General features: G+C 51.4%; 1 long non-coding RNA gene across 5 annotated transcripts in view; it reads left to right on the top strand.

The window, feature by feature from the left end:
• Positions 1 to 12,756, top strand: part of LOC140599591 (uncharacterized) — a 116,904-nt gene extending 104,148 nt beyond the window's left edge. For 2 of the 5 annotated variants that reach the window (XR_012002416.1, XR_012002418.1), the window contains 2 exons: positions 8,108 to 8,280; positions 10,831 to 12,526. This is a non-coding gene — a long non-coding RNA (uncharacterized lncRNA). The other 3 variants (XR_012002420.1, XR_012002417.1, XR_012002419.1) reach the window with 3 other exon arrangements.
• Positions 12,757 to 16,348: the final 3,592 nt, after the last annotated feature.

Genomic DNA, 16,348 nt, shown 5'->3' on the forward strand with positions numbered 1-16,348 from the left:
CACACTCAGGCGTCCCTTTCCTGCACCACTGGGCAGGGCTGGCAGGGTGGCCCTCCCCGGGGTCTGTGCAGCCACGCACTGGGTCTCAAGTTGGTGATGAGACTGCCTGGTCCTAATGCAGGTGCAGCCCCTGGTTGAGTTTCCTGCCCCCCCCCCCAGCTTCTGCCTCTGTCCCCAGCACCTCTGTGGTCAGCGGTGGACATAACGGGGGGTAGGGTGGGAAGCCACCCCCGAAGTTCCTGCACTTGCATGGGGTCCAGAGGATACTGTCTCTGCCCAGCGCCCTGCACCAAGAGGTTTGTCCCCTGGGTCCTGTCATCCCCTGGGCTGGCCCTTGGGGCAGGGTCTATGGTGACCCCATGCCAGATTTTTTAAATTTTAAATTATTTATTTAAAACTCATGTAAATCCCGAAACTCATTCCGTGGGGTGACCCCCACTCCACCTCAGCTCCCTTCCATGCCCTCCTGGGTGGGTACTTATGGGGACGTCACCCCTTTGAAGACATTGCCCGGAACGCAGAAGCTTCCAGCGAGCTTGGTGCTGGAGAAGCTCCCTAGCTTGCGGATCTGGGCCTGCCTCTGACCCCACTGCTTGGCCTGTTCTCAAAGCGCCTCCCCCTGCCCCTCCAGGCGGGAGCACCTCTGCCTGGCGTATCGCCCCCTCCGTCTCGTGTGGCATCGGGGGGGCCCGGCTTTCCAGAAAGGTCTTCTTTAAACTGAGTCCTTCTGTGACACCAGCCGACACAGCAGATTTTTTGGTCTTTGGTTTCCTTCTTCACATATTGAGAGCAAATCTTTTCGCTTGGACACTCTCTGAGAGAGAGATTTATTCCTCTGCCTGCTTGTGTTAAAAGCTTCCTTCATAAATTCAACCGTTTTTGTCAAACTCTGTAAAAGATTCATCAGTTTTTATTTTCACAGACAGCTCCTCCGACATCTGGTCTACCCCTTACTTTAAGGCACAGGGTCCGAGGCTCCCTCTGAAAGGGGCTCCCCAGGAGATGAGGGCTCCCCGGGTGCCAGGCCAGCAGGACACGTTGGTCCCAGGCCAGAGGACAGCCCAATGTGGGGACTGCACTCTGCGTGGCTCCAAGCGTGTTGTTTCCAATTTATGCAGCATCATCCCGTCGAGTGGCCATTGCACATCGTCCTCTCATCAGCACCGTATTGTTCAGAATCGACGAGAACGTCTTCCCGTGGGCTGTTTCCTCGTCTGCCGGAAATCTTCGGTGCCCACTTCCAAACTACCCACGGTTGCCCCGAGGACACCTTTCCAGATACGGACTCTCTTCGGAGCTGCTGTACAAAGACTCCTGGTACTTTCCTGACACAATTTTGAGATCAAATTGCTGCCATGAATGTTGTATCAGTTCCGCTCCTCACAGCGCCCATCAGCTGCTCTCGCACTGGGATTATCCTCGCTTTTAATCCTCCCCAATTCCGCGGTGAAAGCGGTAGCATCTCATTACTGTAACCGGGAGGGCCTCAGGCCCACAACGGAAGGTCAGACATACGGTGGGGACTATCTTCTGGAGGCCACCGTTTAAAATGTCCCCGTTCCAGAGGATTCCATTTTATAATTTGGGGAGTTTTAACAAGCTAACGGAAAATATTGATGTAACGTCACCAACCTTGGCGAGAACGCAGCTCTCCGCCCTGAGTGGTCATTAGGGGGAAGCTCTCCAGCTCGGTGTTTCGCCAAAAATAAGATAAATTGTCCAGGCGGAAAATGGGGACCCGAGGCGATGAGTGAGGACGTGGCTATTGAAACGCGAGCGTCCTCTCAGGAACTCGGCGCGCGTGGTTCTCTGGTCGCCGGCTTGCAAGGAGCTCCGGGCCGCTGCCCGCTCAGCCGCTGGCTTATCTCTCCTGTTGTTCCGACGCTGCTGTTCTGTGACTTTACAGATCACTCATCTCAAAGGCACAATCTCTCAGCAGAATGAAGTCTCTACGTTCTTCCAATTAATTAACCAACAAACTTAATCTCACACCGCAGAGCTTTGGAATAGCTACTGTGGACCCAAATTACCACTGCAAATAATGGGACCGGATGTCCACACAACCAACACTTCGTATTGTCCATTAAGTCGGGGCCACAGGTAAGGAATCCCACACGCCCCCGAGCGCCATCGCCCCAGGGCCACCTTCCGTGGGGGACACTCCCACGAGCGGCCACAGACGCGTCAGCCACGCGCCCTGGGGTTTCCGAAGACCAGGTTCCTGGCCGAGCAGCGATTGAGCAGCGGCCCATGTGCCGAGCTCCGGGCTCAGGTGCGTGGCACATCCCTTTGTCCCGCTCCAGCCTCCCCAGGGCAGGTGCACATTGGACACAGTCCGCGAGCGTGGGGACTCCGCCCGTGGCCACGGCGTGAAGCCTTCGATATCCCCGCGCAGCCATCGGGCACCACCTCCGGTCGCTGGCCATCGTGTGGCTGGACGGCCGCCCGTCGCCCTCCTCCGTGGGCACCTGAAGGATTCCCGGTGCCGCTGCCTAGGAGTCATGAGTCGTGGGCTTCTTCGTGGTTTGGGGTAATTTTTGTAGAACGAGTTCACAGCACCCAGACCTCAAAGCGGAGGGGGGCCTGATGTCTCCGTTCCTGACGCTTCTCGCCACCGTGTCAGGCTCCTGCAAACGTCCCCGTCTGCAAGGTCCTTCCCCCTCGCTTCTTTGGATTAAATCAATCTGGGAGAAACAGGCTGTTTCCTGCCCAGGACCCCCTTACCCCCACTGCCTGGATCCCGCCCGGTCCCCGTGTTGCTGGCTTCTTTTCCGGAGGCAGAGTCCACTCACTTCCTAGGACTGGCCATGGGCAGGACTGATGACCTTAGGCCATGTCCCACGATGCGCCCGCCTTGCCGGAGTTGGAGGAGCTGGCCAGGGGCGTGGACCTCTGCCCCCTCTGAGGGTTTTCAGACTGTGCTTGGTCTTGGGGGGGCCTCCTCAGCCTGGATACGACCAAACGCATTGCTACCAAGACTTCACCCATGTTTATTTGGACAAACAGTCTTTCCATATAAAGAGAAGATAAACAATGGGATGAGGGATGCATGAGGACACGGTCAGACATGCTCACACCAACTCCAGGTCCTCAGCATCATTTCCACACTCAGTGCTGGCTGCTCACTTCTTCTAATCCTTTCACCTGCAACTTGCCCCTTTTTTCCCCAAGGCTGAGGGAGGGGAGGTTTCACCCAATGTGCTTTAAACATTGCCTGAATGCATCTATTATTAATGTTTGCTAAGAACCTAGATATTAAAATCCTCTAATAATGTGTCTATGTACATAATAAACTCAAAATATCTTGTGCACAATAGTCGATCTTTCATAGTAACTTACAGTAGACATTAGGCATTTTCTATGTATCAACTCCCCAAGGAACCTTTTAAAGTTGATTATTGTCATCTCAAGAATAAATGTATTCTAAAATTGAGTGGAGTTAAGTATGTAAAACAATAACAAAATACATTTACAAAACAAATATTATAAAGAAGAGGCTAGCTGTTAGAAGATAGGGGACCCCATATCATCTCGTCACTGGAACTTAGGTAGATACCTCTCAAATCATGATGAATGCCCATGAATCCAAGCTCTCCTGTAAGATAAGAATTGCTGGAATGCTACAATTAGGAAAGCAACTACTTTCTTTTTTTGACTTCGATTTGCCAACATATACTTTAACAACCTGTGCTCATCCCATCCAGTGCCCCTCTCAGTGCCCGACAAACAGCCACCTCTTCCCCAATGCCACCTCCCCTTCCACTATCTGTGTCCTCCATTGGGAATCAAGGCTGCCCCTCCCTCCCTGAGGGGGCTGGGAAAAGGTGTGTGGATGGAACTGGCAAAAGACATGGAGATGTGATGGGGGTAAGGGTGGGCATTGACAGCCCAGACGGGAGGCATTCAGGCCTCATCCCTGAAACCCAGCCTGTGGGCGGTGTGGATAAATAAAGATGACTTTCCAGCGTCAGTCTGACCTTTCCGTTGTGGAGTCTCACATTTTTCTGTCCCCAAGCCCTGGTTCAAGTCCTTCATTTGGGAATCCCTCGGTGGCCCAGTGGTTTACCGCCTGCCCTCAGCCCAGGGCATGATCCTGGAGTCCCAGGGTTGATCCCCACATAGGGCTACCCACATGGAGCCTGCTTCTCCCCCTGCCCCAGTCTCTCCCTGTCTCTCTATGTGTCTCTCATGACTCAAATAGAAAATCTTTCAAAAGTACATAGTGTCCATCTGAAGTGCATATTTCCCACTGAGTTCTTTATTTCAGTGACTCTATTTTTCCTTCTGGGGTTGGTTTTGTTCTTTGTTTGCTTTGGCATCTGTTCTTCAGTATCTTGTACTTTTTAATAGAATTTCAATTTCTTGTTCTATGCCTTGAATTACATGAAAGTGTTGGTGAAGTGTCTGTGTAAATATGCCCTTTTTTATACCTGTTGACCATCCCTCACATGGATTGTTTGCTCGTGTGTTTTCTAATTTTGGATTGTGAACTCATCTTCAGCAGGGCTTTCCTTGTGACCTGGACCATGGTGGTGTTCCTACAGCATGACAGATTTTGTATCTAACATCTCAGAGGTAACACTGACCTAAAACCAGTTTCATTCTTGGCTGTGGATTTCTATATAACACAGTTCACATTTTGGACTCAAAACCAGGGCAAGTGGTAGGCACAGGATTTCTCTGATTTTGTTTGAAGATTTTATTGATTTCCCCACGAGAGACACAGAGAAAGGCAGTGACACAGGGAGACAGAGAAGCAGACTCCTTGCAGGGAGGGAGCCCGATGCGGGACTCAATCCCATGTCCCCAGGATCAACCCCTGATCCAAAGGCAGATGCACAGGTGTTGAGCCACCCAGGCATCCCAGGCACAGGATTTTGACATCTCAAGGGAAACTTCTGTTAACTCAGATCCCAGTCAGAGACCTTTCCAATTCTTTGTGATGATAGTTGTTTTGTCCCAGATAAGCAGCAAAACCCAAGCCCCTAGCCAAATTTAATACTCTGCACACCACCCCATCCTAGACTGCCATTAACATCACCTCAAGTGCTTATTATCTCACCTTATTTTTTACATCTGGACATTTCCTTTTCATTATCTAGGATTGGCTGCACCATAATTTGCCTGAATCCTCATTTTTGTACATTAAGGTTGTCTCACATATTTCTCTAACTCTCATAAAAAATATCACCATGAATAGTCTTCCAGGTATTGAGAATTATGGGTATTGTTTTGTATCTTCCTGGTTGCATGAAATTGTTTTTTCAGCAGCATTCATCAACACCAGAAAGTCAAATTGTTGGAATCTCTCATACGGCGACTTTCCGTCCAGGAAAGCAGAATAAAAAGATCTGGCAAGAGAGCATAGACAATGGTAAGAAAATCAATGAAATTATGAATAATAGTTTCTGAAGTGGGTGAGAAGAGAAAACAAGATAACAGGAATCAGAATTAATCAGAAGAAAGTAAGAGTCAGTGGTTGTAGGTCCCAGTGAAGTAGGAAGAATTCAGTGACTACAGTGTAAGTACAGGAAGTAGTAGTCAGAAAATGCAATGTATGAATACATGATTTCAGGGGAGGGATAATTCTTCAGTCCAGGAAAAGACCAGGTAGGCCAAAAGCAGCTGAAGTTCAACGGATGGGTGGATATTATTGATAAAGAAATCAGAGGAGAAGCCAAAGCATTGAAACTACATGGACACTGTGGATTCAATGGGATCATCTACATGGACACTGACGTCACTCAAGATGAAGGACTCAAAGGGTCCCTGGGTTGCTCAGTGTATTGAGCTTCTGCCTTTGCTCTAGATCCTGATCCTGGAGTCCTGGTATCTAGCCCCATGTCAGACTCCACAACTAGTGGGAAATCGGCTTCTACTTCTCCCTCTACCCCTAGCCCAGCTGCTTCTTCTTCTTCTTCTTCTTCTTCTTCTTCTTCTTCTTCTTCTTCATATTCTTTGTATTCTTCTCTCTCTCTCTCTCTCTCTCTCTCTGGCTAACTTATTCAAATGAATAAAAAAGATTTTTAGAAAACAATGATGGACTCAAGACTAAGACTTTGAGATAAGCACAAATTATTCACAGAAAAAAAAACGGTATCCATAACAGAAGTGTCAGAGAAATTGTGAGTAGCAAGGTTCCTATGGGACAAGAGATTTTCTAATTGGAGGACAGGAAAAGTAGTATGAAGCAGTCAGAAGAAACAAGGAAAATACTCTACATCCCCACCTCGAAGGAGAACGGTACAGTTTGGCAGGAACGGTCCCTCTTTAAGATATATACAAAGGAAGCAGTATTTTCATAGAAAATCCAGGTGACAGTTCAAGCCAGGAGATTCAAGAAACAGGAAATCAAGAAACCGTCTAAGGAAACAGGAAGTTTTCCAGGCATGCAGCTGGACCTCTTAAGGAATGCAATGGATGGTTGGGTGAAGTACGCAAGGATATGGATATTGGGCCAAGGAAGCACAAGCAGAATATGATGGGGATAAGAGTACAGGAGAGAATACAGGACCAAAGGGGCTGATGATTTGGGTGATGGTGAAAAAACCCAAGAATAATAAGCAGAGAGAACTGCTACATCACACAAGGGGAAGGGCAAGGACACAAGAGTCTCCTAACTCACCTGACATGCAGTTGGGCATCTCAGGTAGTGAGCGAGGAAGGAAGCCCAAATGTAGGGACTGAGCACTCGGGAGCTGTTGGCTTCAGTCCTATTTTTGGCTCCAGGGGAGGGTCAGGCAACACACCAAGGGACCCCGGGAACCAAGAAGAAAGCTACACCATCAAGTCCTGTTCCAAAGCATCCCCACAAGATCCTGTCCAGAAACATGGGAGAGGCTCAGCCGACAGTACTCTGTGCATTCTGTGCACCGTCCTGCAGGCCTGCCTGCGACACCCCAAGTTTTGGCTCAACTGTCAGTCACACCGGTGTGGAACCCGCCGCCTGCCTATCTACTTCCCTGTCTGGCCTACAGTATCCTTACGGGAAAAATAGACATAATATCACTGACCACTCCATGTTCATGGAGGGACCTAAGTGATGCACAAGGGCTTTGGAGAGTGTAGTAAGTGAACCAGCCGGAGGCATGCACTTCCCACTTTGCCCACACCTGCTTCAGATCCATCATCTTGGTGCGCAGCCCCTGACTGCAGCACAGCCCTTTGACCGATCTTTGCCTAGTAAGGGGCAAAACTACAGGTTATCCCAAGGCCTAGGGACTCCTGTGACATTTCTTCTGTCTGCTATTTCCTGGGATCACTCTCCAACCTCGCACCCGGGGCCTGTCCCTGGCTGGTGAGCCCGCTGACACGCCCGGAGGGAGGGGCACACACATTTCATAATGGGCATTGAGCCAGGGGATGATGCGGGGCTGGCGTGGGACATAAAGACTGGGGTAAGTCTGAGCTTTAGTCCAGTTACTCATTTGTTCCAGATGAGTAACTAGCCAAACGTCGTTTGGAGAATGACCAAAAAGCTGCCTCGGATTTCTTGTTCTCGACCCCAGGCTCCACCTACCTACTCTATTCCTTCCTCCTCTGGACCCCGTGTTCCAACTGCCTACTCTATTCCTTCCTCCTCTGGACCCCGCATTCCAACTGCCTACTCTATTCCTTCCTCCTCTGGACGCCGCGGTCCACCTGCCTGCTCTATTCCTTCCTCCTCTGGACGCCGCGCTCCACCTGCCTGCTCTATTCCTTCTTCCTCTGGACCCCGCGCTCCACCTGCCTGCTCTATTCCTTCCTCCTCTGGACCCCGCGCTCCACCTATCTATTCTATTCCTCCCTCCTCTCATTGTCCTTCCTCATCTCGTTGTCCAAAGTCGCTTCCTCTTGTGTCCCTTTACGCCCTCAACACTCCCCAGCGTTGTCCACCTCTCTCAACTCACAGGCCTACCTCTTTCCCTCCTGTTCCTAGTGCTTTCCTTTCTTGCCGCGCTAACCTACAGGTTTCCCCACGCAATCCTTGCTCTATTCCTTCCAAAAGGTCCAGTCCCCGCTATTTTTGTCTCGCTCCTGTTCCCTGTTTCCCCACTGTCAGCTATCCGCCTACTCCCCCTCCCAGCCCCTTGTAGACTTTAAAGTCTTATCCTCCCCAACCTTCCAGCCAACTCCAACCAGACTTCCGTAATTCACAAATCCTATCCTGGAGAGATGATTTCCCTGTGAGGGGGACGGTCCTCATATCATCCGGAATTGCCAGAACAGTCGATCCCCAGGAGCTTGACTTGGTGAAGGCTGGGAACTCAAGACAATGCCAGTCAACATTTAGCTCGGAGGGTAAGCCTTTTCCATGATGGCGTTTTCACCCATAACACGGTTATCGTACTATTCTCTGTATGGTACCTTCATCCTTGGAAATCGCCTTCAGATGCCAGAGATACCTTTAGCAAGATCCTTTTTTCCCAAAAAACCTGTTTCTTTCCTCTCTTTCCCAATTAGCCAGCCTGAATGAATTCTACATTTATAACTGGTTTCTCCATGGAATTTGGTCTGTGACCACAGAGCAAACACCAAGACCAGGGACACAAGGTAGAGAAGAGTGAGTGGAAAACATCTCACCTGATCTCTACACGGGTGAGTCCTATTCATCTGCCCTGGATGAAAGTGAATGTGAGAATGGGTGACCCCTAGGAACTCACACACAGAGCACAAGACCCCTATTGTAGGCATACAAGGATTCAAGGTTCCTTGGTCTGCTTCCCCCAAGACTCTATTGTCATGTACCCTAGGACTTGTAGAAGCGTACTAGGGATTTTCTGTCTCTGAGAAATGCCTCCTGCAAAAAGGTGCGGGGTGCGGGGGGGCACCTGCCATTATCTTGTCATCAAAGCTCTGAGGGTTGAACCTCTGGATCCCAGAAAATGGCAGGTACCAAACCTAGAAGGCAAGGACACATCCATATCCTCTCCAGGTGATAGCATCAGATAAACTTATGGCGTGTGTGTATGTGTGTGTGTGTGTGTGTGTGTGTGTGTGTTCAATATAATAAATTAACATAATTAACATGATATTTAATATAATATATATGTATCTATTATATATATTTAAAGTTCTCTTAAACCAATATACAGATTCAATGGAATCTCAATCAAAATTCTAACGCATATATTTGGAAACTTGACAAGCTGATTATCATTTGCATGGACAGGCCAAAGACCCAAGAATATCCAAGACTCCCTTAAGAACTGGTAGGAGTAATTTTCCTGCCAGACACCAGGACTTACCCCAAAAATTGTAGTGATTAAGATCGCATAGTAGTAGTGCCAGCATAAACAAATAGACAAGTGGCAAGAAGAGTCCAGACCCAGGTTCACACCTACGTGGACACTTGACTGAAGACAAAAGTATCATAGCAGAACGATGCGGATGGACTGTGTTTGCAACACATTGGTTCTTGGTCAATTGGATACTTGTAGGGAAAAAAATTAAGGTAGATTCCTACGACATAAGCACACTCAAAACTCCACTTCAGGTGGACAATACATCTAAATGTGAAAGAGCAAAAACAAATGGGGTAGGATCGCTCTGGTCATCAATGGCTATTGAGCACTGGAGATGTGCTGCAACGGAGAGATGGACCAGATATATTTCTTGCTCTCAAGTGACTTTCATGTAAAGAAAACAATTCAGCAAAGTGTTCTGGGAACTATAGATGTGGAGTAGACCATGCCACAGAGAAAACTTGGGCGAGGAGCTACAGGGTCCAGACGGGTTTTGCAAGATTACACGTGGGCTCATTGTAACTTGGTTTCCCCAGACAGAAACAGGGGAAAGAGCCATGCAGGCTAAGGACAAGGAGCAGCAAGAATTAAAACAAGGAGCCACTCAGTAGGTAGCGGGTTCAGGAAACTGCCCAGGGGTCTGGACAGCTGTCTGGACAGATGTGTTCACAACTGTGTCTCACACGACACATGTCCTGGGCGATGCTGTGTCTTGAATGAATGAACACATAGATGAATAGATGCAATATTGAGTGCGAGAGAGCACGGGCTCTGCAGTCAAAGTGTAATATGAGAAGTATCTAGAGTAGTCAAATTCCTCGAGAAAGGAAAATGGTCCTTGCCAGAGGACACAGAGCGCAGGGGGCCATGGGAAGTCGTTCCGTGGGGACGAAGCAATTCTGGAAATTTGTTTCACACGAGGCAAATATGCTTAAAATTCCTGAATCACATCCTCAGAAATGTTTCTAATGGTAAATCTTATGTGAACTTTACCACAAGACATTTTCTAAAATAAAAAACTGTGAAGTGAAATGTTACATACATTAGGTTCTCGAGTCTCTATTGTCCCTCCTGTAATCAGGGACAGGGAAACTTTTTCAGACTTGAAACCTCCTCCGTTTCGCGAGCTAGACGGGAACGTTTTGATCCAGGCAAGGGCTTGAAATGGGGCAGGTCTCTGACTCCTCCCCAAATCTCTTTTAGCCAATGACTGCCGAAGGGGCGGTGCAATCAGGTCCCTAACCTGCTGGGCCTGCCACCCGCGGGTCCCATCTGGGCTCCTGCAGGAGCCGCCCCAGGAACCAGGCCAGACCTCGAGAAGCTGAGAAGAGAAGCCGAGAAGCCGAGGGAAGGGGAGTCGCGGGCTTCAGGCTTCGGAAAGAAGCGAGGCAGGAGAATCCCTTCTGGAAGGACGGGGTGAGGAGGTAGCTCCACACGGCCAGTGGCTGCTATCCTCGGTTTTACCACTCTGGATTGTGAGGTCCTCAGGAGCTGAGCTCCTAGTTACCCCCGGATAATGCTCAGCAGCTGTCTGGCCCAGGGTGAGTCTTCAAGAGGGCGGGACATCAACGTTGTGATGTGAACCTATGCCGGTGTTTTTCTACAGGTCACACAATCACCAGAAAGCCCGTGTCTTGGGACAGAAACCTGGAGGAAGCTGCAGACGGTACGTCCGCGGTTTGGGAACAACACGGAGGTACAGCACAGACAGGCAGCTGGCTGCACAGACCTTTCAGGGTGGTGTTACCTTGGGCAGCACTCTGAGCCTCAGAAAGCTGGACTCACACTCACGAAGCTCACAGGACCGTCAAGCATAGGGCCATCCCATGAACTGTCAAGGCCAGAAAAATCCTCCTAATGGCCTTCCCAGGGCATTCATGTAGTCATTGGTCAAACGTGGAGCTGTTCCCAGCCGAGGTCCTGAAGTCATTGTAACGGACTTCCAAGCCTGGTTCTGCCACTCACTACCCATGTGAGCCAGTAATTTTAAATGTCTCTGAACCTACCTTCACATAGTGGTGAGGATTAGACAACATCACGTCAGTACTCAGGGCCTAGAATAGTATTGTCTTGCCCATCTGGAAATGCGACTGTTGTTCGTTAATACCATGTGACAGTCCCTCAGATGGGGCCGGGAGTGGCGACCTCACACCATGCCGAAGGAGACAGACAAGTAGGTAAGGAGTAAAATGGGAACGGCAACAACAGAACACACGCATGCCCCTGTTAGACAGTGTGGATTCTGGGAAGGCTTCCTGGAGGTGGAGGTGGAGAAGCTCAGGGATCAAAGACCAGGAGGACATTGTGAGTTCTATGGAAAGACAGAGGAATGAGAGATGCCAGCATGGCCCAAGATACGGCGGTGGCTTGGCCTGGCTGGAGTATACAGGTGCACGGGGCAGCGCTCAGAAGCAATGGAAGAGAGGTCTTTGGTGGAGGGCACCATCCTTCCTGGCGGGCTCTCCTACCTCCCTCCTTGGAGTAGAATTTGATGGAGGAAAGATACGAGGTCGATATAGGAGCATGGGGGGTAGGCAGGTGGGGTGGGCAGGAGGAGGGAGGACTCCATAGCAGAGTGGAGACAGACAAGTGAATAGGGCAGTAGAGCGTCGGCAGAGGAGGTGAGGGTGCTATCTGTCCTGAAGAGGCGAGCCCAGCTCGAGGAAGGGAGAGGAGGTGGGGCCTTGCAGCACTAAATGAACAGGCAGCGAGGGACCTGACCGCTGGCCAGGATGGCCCTGCTAACGGCTTATCCTAAGGACGCACTCAGCCGGGTGCCATGTCCTTCGTTCTCGGCCATCTCGCTCAGGTGGATATTGGCCCCAATTTACAGATGAGCAAAGTGAGGCCTGGAGAAGTTAAACCACCTGTTAGGCTAGTAATGGAAGGGCCAGGAAGGGCTGACCATGAAGCACAGGTTCCTGCCATTGCCAGGCTGCCACCCACAAATTGAGACTTGGTAGGGGGGAAGCTGAAAACGAAAACTGAATCCTGGGCAAGTCCTCAAGCTAGGGAGTGACAGGCACGCGTGGGCTTGGCAGCCCCAGCTCTTGCAGAGGGAGGATGTGTCCTCTTACAACCCTCCCCCGCACTCCGTCATGGCCACATTGGCCCCGCTTGCCCCTGCCTCAGTGCCTTGGCTCTTGCTTCCTGTCCGGTGCTTCTGTCTGCCTCTGCCTGAGGCTGGCTGCTGCTTGGCATCGGGAGAGGCCTCCCCTCCCGGTCCCGGTCTAGAGTTGCCAGCCCTGCCTGTACCTCACCATCGGGTTCGCTTGTCCCCTTGTGTAGTGTGTTCTCTGTCCCCCCAGCCAGACCACCAGCTCCAGGAGAGCAGGGACCGTGCCTGCCACGCTCTGCTCTACTTGCGGGGTCCAGGAGAGAGCCTGGCACAGAGACTGTGCTCAACAGATATGTGTTGCGAGATGAGGGTCGCAGGGCCTTGGCAGGCCCCTGAGGCCAGCTGCTGAGGCCGGGCCAGAGGACCCAGGAATTCTCGGCCCCAAAGCCTGCTTCCCTCATGACTCATGCCTCTTCTCCCAGCCAGGTTCCTAAGTCTTACCCACCAGGCCGCTCAGGGGCCATGGAAGAGATACCCAGACACGCAAACAGAAAGCCCAGACACTGGACGGGACTCCGAGGCCTAGGTGAGCGTGGCTCCTTGCCTTGGGGAGGCCCAGGGGCAACAGAGGCTGTGGCTAAGAGAACGGTGGAGGAGGCCAGACCGCCTGGCTTTGAACCCTGGCTACCCCTTACTAGCTGTGTGACCTTGGGGGAGTCATCGAAGGTCTTTAGTGATCGCGTTTCCGCAGTGGAGCAAAAGTGGAGACAGTACAGCATGAGGTGGTGTGTGCACGGTGCCCAGAGCAGGCCTAGCCCACAGCAAAACGCACCCCCTTTGATGGGAGAGGCCCCAGAGGCGGTGAGGAGCCCGGGAAACGCAATCGTCAGCACAGTCCCTCCCGAGATGACATGGGGCTTCTGGTGCTCAGACGTTCCCAAGAACTTCCTGCCACACTTGTCTCTCGTGTTGCTCCCGTCCTCGTCACACGGAAGGTTTCCGTTTTGAAGCAGTCAGATGTGCCGGGCTTTTCCATCCCGGGGTCTGGGCGCTGTGCCTTGCTTAGCAAAGCCGGCAACGTCCAGAGGAGCAACACGACTGGCTTTCCTCTTGGGCTTCTCCTCAAGTCGTCGTGTCTTCTGAACACGTGGCTTTTAGGCCATCCGGGCCTTCTGCCCCTGAGGTGAAGCTGGAGACGCTGATGCTCAGCTGGCTCAGAACTTCCTTCCCTCCCTCCAAGGCACTGAGTTCTGGCACGCACCCCCCCCCATCTCCTTGGGCTTCCTGCTCCTCAGCCTCCTCCTGACGCCCAGCCTCTACTCCTCGGGGAGGTCCTGCTCATCCTTCGGGAGCAGCCAGGAGTCCCCTGCTTATAAGGTCCCGTTAAGGAACGTGCACCCCGTGCCCTCCACCCGGCAGATTAGGGCACCTTGCCCGTGTTTCTCTGGGTCATTGCGTGCCTCCTGCCCCCCACCATTCAGCCCGATTCCATCATCAATGGAACATGGTGGCTCTGGAGCCAGACAGCTTGAGTTCAGATCCCAGCGACCGCCCTTTCGGGCTGTGGGGCCTGAGGAGGAATGGAAAGGAGAGCTCAGAGCCCGGCCACAGACCAGTCACGGGCTTGTCCCGGCCCCTTGGCTTGATCCCAGTTGTCTTCCTCTGCTGTGGGTGCAGCCTTCCCAAGGACGGCCACATCCTCAGCTCTTGCCTTTCTGCCTTTCTACCGTGTGGCCCGGCCTTCCTACCCCTTTCTACAGCTCCTGTCTAGGGCATGTGTCTCTGCCACAGGGCGGCTGCAGGGGGGTTGGGGTGAATAGCTCAGTTCTAATGAAGGAAGGGAGGGAGGGAGGGGGTTCGAAGGGCAGGCAAGAGAAAGGAAGGGTGGAGGAAGACGGGAGGGCAGGAAGGGAGGAGGGAGGCAGGGAAGGAAGGAGGAGAGAGGGAGGAAGGAAGCACGTAGGAAACAGCTGCTCATTTGCTCCAGCTTCTCTTTGTCTGTGGGCCGGCACCCCGGGGAGGGCAGACTGGGAGACCCAAGGGTCCAGCAGGGAAGCCCCACCCCCACAAGGGTTGCTGAGCCTGAGAGAGCTCCATCAGCCCCAGTGGAGCTTTGGGCTCCGTGCCCCCCGGCCCAGAGCTGACCTCCCCGGGACACGCAGACAACCCCAGTCCCAGCGTGGGGACACTGGGGAAGCCACACTCAAATACCTCCAACTTCTGCCCTCCTGGTAAATTTGAGGAAAAAATGTATCCTTTCAGGCAATTGTGAAGGTTGATCTTACAACTTCTCTAAGTCGCACGTGTCAGCGGTCGCTGTTGCTTCTCCGTGTAACCACGTCGACCACGTCCATCCTTTCATCCCAGGAACGTGTGCGAGCCCCTGGGGTGCGCTGGCCCAGGCCCCGCGGACTCTGAACCCAGGTCGCCCTCCCTCCCCGGGGGCTGCCTTCTGATGCCCCCGATCTCCTCTCTGGGTCAGCCCGGAACGTGACGAGCGCAGGCTGAACCGTGTCGGGGTGCACAGTGACATCGCGCCCCACAAGGCTACAGTGTGGAGCTGGCGAGAAGATGATCGCCACGCGTCGTATTCAGCGCCCACCTCGGCCTCGTCCCTGAAACCCAGCCTGTGGGCTGTGTGGATAAATAAAGATGACTTTCCAGCGTCAGCCTGACCTTTCCGTTGTGGAGTCTCACATTCTTCTGCCCGCACGCCCTGGCTCAGGTCCTTCATCTTGGGAATCCCTGGGTGGCCCAGCGGTTTAGCACCTGCCTTCGGCCCAGGGCATCATCCTGGAGTCCCAGGTTCAAACCCTTGTTGGGAGCCACATGCCATGAAGGGGTTAATGAATCGAGCAAGGGCTGTCTGTTGACTCTTCCAACCGCGGCCCACCTGTCTCATCCTTGTTGTTAAAGGCTTGTGGCTCAAGGACGCATACCATTGCTATATATTGTGAAAAGACATGTTTGGAGAACTAAGCTTAAGACATCCTGCTTGATATACAACCCTGCTCTATAAAAGAGTGAATAACACAATAAAGTTGGCATTGTGGCTGAATCCGGCCATATGTCCCTCCTGCTCCCACTCTGTTTATGTCTCTTTTCTTTTCCTCATTCTCTTACCCTCATCCCTGGACAGTTGTCACCCCCTGCATACGTGACAAACCCCACATCAGGCTCCCCGCATGGAGCCTGCTTCTCCCCCTGCCCCTGTCTCTCCCTATCTCTCTCTGTGTCTCTCATGACACAATACATAGAAAATATAGAAAAATATAAAAAATCTTTCAAAAGTACATAGTGTCCATCTGAAGTGCATACTTCCCACTGAGTTCTTTATTTCAGTGACTCTATTTTTCCTTCTGGGGTTGGTTTTGTTCTTTGTTTGCTTTGGCATCTGTTCTTCAGTATCTTGTACTTTTTAATAGAATTTCAATTTCTTGTTCTATGCCTTGAATTACATGAAAGTGTTGGTGAAGTGTCTGTGTAAATATTCCCTTTTTTATACCTGTTGACCATCCCTCACATGGATTGTTTGCTCGTGTGTTTTCTAATTTTGGATTGTGAACTCATCTTCAGCAGGGCTTTCCTTGTGACCTGGACCATGGTGGTGTTCCTACAGCATGACAGATTTTGTATCTAACATCTCAGAGGTAACACTGACCTAAAACCAGTTTCATTCTTGGCTGTGGATTTCTATATAACACAGTTCACATTTTGGACTCAAAACCAGGGCAAGTGGTAGGCACAGGATTTCTCTGATTTTGTTTGAAGATTTTATTGATTTCCCCACGAGAGACACAGAGAAAGGCAGTGACACAGGGAGGGAGAAGCAGACTCCTTGCAGGGAGGGAGCCCGATGCGGGACTCAATCCCATGTCCCCAGGATCAACCCCTGATCCAAAGGCAGATGCACAGGTGTTGAGCCACCCAGGCATCCCAGGCACAGGATTTTGACATCTCAAGGGAAACTTCTGTTAACTCAGATCCCAGTCAGAGACCTTTCCAACTCTTTGTGATGATAGTTGTTTTGTCCCAGATAAGCAGCAAAACCCAAGCCCCTAGCCAA

The sequence above is a fragment of the Vulpes vulpes genome, chromosome 7 (assembly GCF_048418805.1).
Source record: "Vulpes vulpes isolate BD-2025 chromosome 7, VulVul3, whole genome shotgun sequence".
Classification (NCBI taxonomy): domain Eukaryota; kingdom Metazoa; phylum Chordata; class Mammalia; order Carnivora; family Canidae; genus Vulpes; species Vulpes vulpes.